Source organism: Aquarana catesbeiana, linkage group LG07, assembly GCF_042186555.1.
Source record: "Aquarana catesbeiana isolate 2022-GZ linkage group LG07, ASM4218655v1, whole genome shotgun sequence".
Lineage (NCBI taxonomy): Eukaryota > Metazoa > Chordata > Amphibia > Anura > Ranidae > Aquarana > Aquarana catesbeiana.
This window is the reverse complement of record NC_133330.1, coordinates 126,804,963-126,812,430: the sequence shown is the minus strand read 5'-3', so window position 1 is coordinate 126,812,430 and position 7,468 is coordinate 126,804,963.

The following is a 7,468-nucleotide window of genomic DNA, read 5'->3' as shown; positions in this document are numbered from 1 at the left end:
GAAAGGAATGGTGACCCATTATTGATGCCAGTGGAAAGAATAATAACCCATCATTGATGTCAGTGGGAGGAATAGTTACCCATCATTGCTCTCAGTGGAGGAATTGTTGGTGTCTGTGGGAGGAAGAGTATCCCATCTTTGGTGTCAGTAGAAGGAATAGTGCCCCAACGGTCGGATAAAGGCACCATTAATGGCTCACTATTCTTTCAACTGACATCGAAAGTGGGGAATGTTCCTTCCACTGACACCATTGATGGGTCACTAATACTTTCTTCTTCCTGCTAGACACCCATAATGGGCAACTATTCCTCCCACTGACACCAAAAACGGGATACTCTTTCTTCCACAGACTCCAATTCCTTCCGCTGACATCAATGATGGGTCACTATTCCATCCACTGACACCTATGATGGGTCACTATATCATCCACTGACACCTATGATGGGTCACTATTCCTCCCACTGACAATAATGGGGACTATTTCTTCCACTAACACTGGCAAATGGGTAACATTCCTCCCACTGACACCAAAGACAAGGCACTCTTCATGCCAGAGACGCCAAAAATATTAAAGGGTTATGCAACTATCTCTCAACCTTTGAAATCCGTCCCATTTCTGTACTAAAAAAAACTAACATTTTGAAGATAATTTAATTTTCTCGCAGACCAGGGGTATCTGAACTGTGACCCGTTGGCCGGATGTGGCCCTTTGCTTGTCTTTATCCGGCCCTTGGGGCACTATTCCTTCCACTGACACAAATGATGGGTCAGTAATCCTCAAACTTACATTATGGGTCACTATTTTTTCCACTGAAACCAGTGAAGGGTAACTATTCCTCCCACTGACACCAGTGATGGGTCATTGTTCTATCCACTGACACCAATAGGGTACTATTCCTCCGACTGACACCAATGATAGGTTCCACTATTTCTTCCACTGACACCAATGATGGGTCACTATTTTTCCACTGACACCAATAATAGGGACTATTCCTCCCACTGACACTAATGATGGATTCCACTATTACTTCCACTGACACCAATGATGATTCACTATTCCTCCCACTGACACAAATTCTGGCTTACTATTCTTTCCAATGACACCAATGGGGTATTATTCCTCCCACTGACACCAATGTGTCAATTTTCCTCCCACTGACATCAGTGATAGGTCACTATTTCTTCCACTGACACCAACAATGGGGTTTTATTCCTCCCACTAACATCAATGATTGGTCACTATTCCTCCCACTGACACCAATGATGGGTCACTATTATTTCCACTCACACCAATGATGGGTCACTATTCTATCCACTGACACCAATGATGGGTCACTATTCTATCCACTGACGCCAACAATGGGGTATTATTCCTCCCACTAACACCAACAATTGGTTGCTATTCCTCCCACTGACACCAATGAAGGGTCACTATTATTTCCACTGACACCAATAATGAAGCGCACTTTCACTGCAGTATATTAAAGGGTGTTAGTGCCCTTTTACTGCAGTGTATTGAAGTGCATTAGTGCACTTTTATTGTAATATAAGTGCGTTAGTGCACTTTCACTGCAGTATATTGAAGTACGCCAGGGCACTTTTACTGCAATATATTAAGGGCGTTAGTGCACTTTTACTGCAATATATTAAGGGCGTTAGTGCACTTTTACTGCAGTATATTAAAGTGCGTTAGTGCATTTATACTGCAGTATATTGAGGTGCATTAGTGCACTTTTTGCAATATATTAAAGTGCAATAGTGCCCGTTTACTGCAGTATATTAAAGTGCGTTAGTGCACTAGTATATTGAAGTACACCAGGGCACTTTTACTGCAGTATATTGAAGTGCGTCAGTGCAGTTTTACTATAATGTAGTGTGTCAGTGGAGTGTGTCTGTGTAGTGAGTCCTCAAACTAAAGTGCACCAAACACCACTTTCCATTGAATAAAATGCATCCAAGTACACATTTCCCTGTCCATATTACATTTTGGTAATAAGCCCCCCCATCATGTCTGGAAGACCAACAAGGAGAGGCAGACATTCTCATGGTACAGCATCTGTGTACACAGGAAAAGGTGCACATGGTCCGTCCTCAGGCAGGACACAATTTCCTGTTTAGTAATGTTGCCTGTGCTATCCAGCCACAGCATGCAGAGGAGGTGGTGGACTGGCTTACTAAACCATCCTCATCCTCTATCAGCCAAGCAGAGACTAGTGCGCAGTCCACCACAGCTGCCAGAGCAGCTTATTGTGCCTCCTTGTCCACAGCTACTCCTGCCATAACCCCAGCATCATGCATGGAGGAATCAGCTAAGTTATTTGAACGCAGCATCAGCCAATTGCTCCTTGACTATGCACAGGCATTACTTGATTCTGAGGTTGAGGAAGGTAGGAACATGAGGCTACAGGGAGGGGAGAACACAGAAACAACAAATTGGCGTTAGTGTTCCCCCAGCCGCAGCGTATTGCCAGATTGGGGCTAGTGATGAGGAGGATGGGACCTGGGTGCCAGATAGAGCAGAGGAGAAAAGTGAGGGTGAGGCACAACCCCAATGAGGCAGCCACCCACCTATTTGATCAGATTGTGGAGCCGTTATCTCCCGGCCCACTTCGCACAGCTCAGCTGTCTGGGGCCTTTTTTTAGCACATGTGCAGCTCATCGCAATGTTGCAATTTGAAAACTTTGCCTCAAGCATGGCTAAAACATTAACCATTTGGGTACCACATGCTTGACAAGGCATTTAACCTTCCACCACTCAGCCCATTGGCAAGAGCACCTAAAAGCCACACAAGAGGCATGCAATTCTGCTCCTTTTCACCTTTCAGGTCTACCCCTGCTACATCTGATGACCTCTCAGCAGCCTCCGCTGACAAGGCTGATAGTATAGCGAAGGGTGTCACAGGTCGTTGCAGCACGTCTGCCAGCAGCGCACCACCAGTTGTAGAGTATTGCAGGCAAATTTCTCTGTTCCAGCTGCGGCAACAAAAAGAAAAAAAATAGTCACTGCCACCCACATGTCCAGCATCTAAATTCCAGCTAGTCAAAGTTGCTGGCTTTACAACTCCTGTCTTTCCTTCTGGTGGATTCTGCCCCTTCTGTGAATTTGTAGAATGTGCTGTACCACAATGGCAGGTTCCCAGTCTCTATTTATTTGCATGTAAGGTCATTCCAGCTCTGTACTATCTTGTGGAAGGCAATATTGTGGCATTGTTGGGCAAGGCAGTCAGCTGCAAGGTCCACATTACTGCTGACACGTAGTCAAAGTAGCAAGGTCAGGGACGATGTATTTCTTTCACAGCACACTGGGTAACTCTGCTTGCAACTTGGAAGGATGCAGGACAGGGCTCAGTGCTGCAGCTTATTTTGCCGCCAAATCTCCATACAGCAGGTGGTGATGTGAGATTTGTCAGTTCCACCCCCTCCTCTTCCATGCCCTCCTCAGCTGAATTGTCCTATGAACCACAAGTACCCTCTAAGCATTCAAGGGGCTTTTCAATATTTCAGGCTAAAAGATGCCATTGCTTCAGCTGGTCTGTCTAGGGGACAGGAGCCACACCAGAGCAGAGATTCTTTTAGCTCTGCAGGGGCAGACCTAGAGGTGGTTCATACCACGCCAGCTTAAGAAAGTGGTTCCACCTTCAAAAAAAACAGGTGTCTGAAAACATCGAATTTCCCCCTTGGAAGTGGGACTTTAAAGGCGACAAGCACACCAAATAGTTAAAAAAGTACAATTTTTATTACAAAAAGAAGTAGAACATTACAATAAAAGCATGTCTGTGCAATAACATATGTATATGGTAAATATTGAATTTATAGATGTGATACAAATACAGATACTTGATTGTCTCTAATGCGTTTCTGGCTTTAAACACCTTTCTTCAGGGGTAATAACAGGGAGATCTGTATTCACATATTAGTTCTATTAATAGAAAGCATACAGCATTATAAAATACATCAGATAAGAAGTAGTGAAAAAAGGCATATGTTCATCATTTAAAGTCAACATGCCGTTTAGCATATTGTATGATCCTGCAGTGAAGCGGGGGACTCCCCTCAGGGCGGGGGGAAATCCCCTCAACAACATGCAATGCAAGGGGCTTCGCGCCATGGCACACCACAGAAAACCCCATTTGTGCGCTGGGTATCGGGCAAATGCCACAAAAGGCAAGGCATCTCAATAGGTAGATAGGAGAGAGAGGGAAATGCCTCCTCTCCATCTTATGTTATAATAACAAGTTTTAATTCACAAGTGCATTAAAATACATACAACAGCACTGAAAAATAATAATGGCAGATCAAAAATCAAAAAGGGAGAAGGGTAAGGTTTTCATGTCCTTGATGTCTTACATTTTGCGGCTTCTTTTGAGGCGGACTTCCGTAGAAGAGTCTATGGCCTCAGGGGCAGTTGGCTCTCCAGTTTACTTGTCCCGCATACCCTGTGGCAATTGACCCCATCCAGGTCTCTTGCAATTATGTGCATGATCATACAATAAGCTTAACGGTATGTTGACTTTAAACGATGAACATATGTTTTTTTCACTATTTCTTATATGATGTATATTATAATCCTGCATGCTTTCTAATGATAGAACTATTATGTGAATACAGATCTCCCTGTTGCTACCCATGAAGAAAGGTCAGAAACGCGTTGGGTACATTGGAGACAATCAAGTATCTGTATATGTATCACATCTATTAATTCAATATTTACCATAGCACTGCACAGACATGCTTTTATTGTTATGTTCTACTTCTTTTTGTAATAAAATTTGTACTTTAACAATTTGGTGTTCTTGTCGTCTTTAAAGTCCCACTCCCAAGGGGGAAATTCGTTGTTTTCACCACACCAGCTTGAGCTAGGAATGGTGGTGTGTGATAATGGCACTAACCTTCTGTCCACCCTTCGACAGTGAAAGTTGACACGTGCCATGCTTGGCACATGTCCTCACTTTGGTGGTACAGCATTTCTTAAACAGGTACCACAGGTTGGAAGATCTGCTAAAGCAGGCCAGAAGAGTCTGTAGCTATTTCAGGCAGTCATACACAGCCAAGGCTCGGTTGGCTGAAGTTCAGCAAGAATTCCTCATGCCCGTAAACCGCCTGATTTGTGACATGCCTACCAGGTGGAACTCAAGTTTGGCAATGCTGCAGCGGCTGAACATGCAGCAGAGGGCTGTCAATGAGTACCTGTATGAGTATGGCACAATCACAGGCTCAGGGCAGCTCGGCTTTTTTTCCCCCCATGCCAATGGCTACTGATAAAGGATGCATGCACTGTCACCATTTGAGGAGGCAACAAAGATGGTGAGCCGTGACAACAAATGCATCAGTGACACAATCCCCCTTGTGTTATTGCTGGAGCAGAATCTGCATGGCATTATGGACAGGGCACTCGAGGCAGAGCAGCGGGAGGAAGAGGAAAACTTCCTTTCCTCTCAAGGTCCGCTTTATGCAGACACCATTCTTGCGATGCCACAGAACACACAAGAGGCGATGGGGAGGAGGATTCTGGCTATTTTGAAGGCATTGAAGCAGAAGACATACATCAAACCTTAAGAGATGGTTTTCCGTTCTCAGAACCCTTGGGTGTAGTATGTGGCTGGGAGGAGGCAGTTCCAGATAACGTAATGTTCAGTGACCACGGGGACTCCGCTTCTCATGCCTCCACAAACTTGTGGTGCATGGCTTGCTCATTCTTCAAAGCTTGCAAAAGGACCTGAGAATTTGTAGCATCAAGGCGCAGGATTCTTGAACACAGCTACAAGGGGAAAGTCTCAGAAATCATCCCATCCCCACAGAAGGAGGAAATATCTTGAGGACACCTTAAGAGGAGTTTATGTAACGCCTTTCCAGAATTTGGTAGGTTACAGTCTCATGAAAAAGCTAGTTTTGAGGCTTCTGTTGGTCAAGAGAGAAGGGGGCCGCCTTAGTGATGCATTTCAAAATTTTTTTAGTTCTCGGGGCCCAGGGCTGTCAGCTTCCACATCCCATCGGCAGCATCTGTATTCATATGGTGGGAGATTATCTAGGGGAGAAAACAGACATGAAGACCTTTCCAGTTGACGATCCACTGGGTTACTGGGTCATGCGAATAGACCACTGGCCAGAACTTGCCCAGTATGCAGTTGGGCTGCCCTGCATCCAGCATGCTTTCAGAATGGGCATTCAGTGTTGCCGGTGGTTTTGTAACAGATAAAAGAGCATGTCTGTCCACAGGCTCCGTTGACCAGCTGACATTTACCAAAATAACTCATTCCTGGATTAGCAGCAGCTATCAAGCTCCTGATGCTGATTAAGTGTTTTTGAGATGTGGAATCTGTGCAAGACTTTATTGTGAAGAAATATTTTGGTATACGTTTAATGGGCACAATTAACACTCAAGGACCAATTTTTCTGCACCCGTTTTATCCTTTCAATTGTTTACAGCAAGGCCAATTATTGCTTTCATCAAGAGTACCCCTACAGGGTTATGGTGTGAAGGCACCAATAACACCCAAAGCCCAATTTTTCTGCACCTGTTACTTCTATCTAAAGTCTGCGAAACAGACACCAGAATTTATCCAAAAAATCTTTAATCTTGTTCCAAGTGCACTGAATTGTGGTCTCATCCTACAGACTGCCCCCCCCCCCCCCCCCAAGCCGCTGTTTATAAAATAAAGTTTGCAGGGAAAATGTCAATTTTTTACTTTATAAATGTCATTTTTGCTGCAACAGATGCTATACATGGTACAGATGTGCCACTTTACAGGCAGACTAAGGGGACCCCCAGACACTTTATTTAAAGGAATTTTTCATTTATGTTTGTTTCACTTTAAGCATACGTAAATCACTGCTCATTTGTAAATGATCTTTTTTTACAAGCTTTTTTTCATTGATACATGTCCCCTAGGGCAGTGGTCATCAACCCTGTCCTCAGGGCCCACTAACGAGCCAGGTTTTATGTATTACCTTGGGGAGATGCAGACTAGAATACTGCAATCACTGAGTAGCAAATTATATCACCTGTGATGTATTTCAGTTATTTTGCAAACCTGGCCTGTTAGTGGGCCCTGAGGACAGGGTTGATGACCACTGCCCTAGGGCAGTACCTGGACCCTCATACCCTTTGTATGCCCAATAACTTGCATATAAGCCTTCAAAATGGACAATTTAGATTTTTCCAGTTCGGGTCCCATAGACTTCAATGGGGTTCGTTGTTCGGCTCCGAACATTTGCGATGTTACAATTACTTTATTAAAAAAGAAAAAAGTGTCCCGCGATGTACATCCATCTTCAATCACGTCGCCTGAGGGACACGAAAAATAGAGGCGTCCCACCGACTGCTGTCTCTTGGCTGACAGCTGTTATATAGGCAAGGGCGGGGCCACCCGGTTATGTAACCAAGTGACCTTGCCCCTTTTGCCATCATGTGCCGTCAGAGGGGGCGGGGTCACACGGTTACGTCAGCGAGGTAGCCCCACCTTTGCCT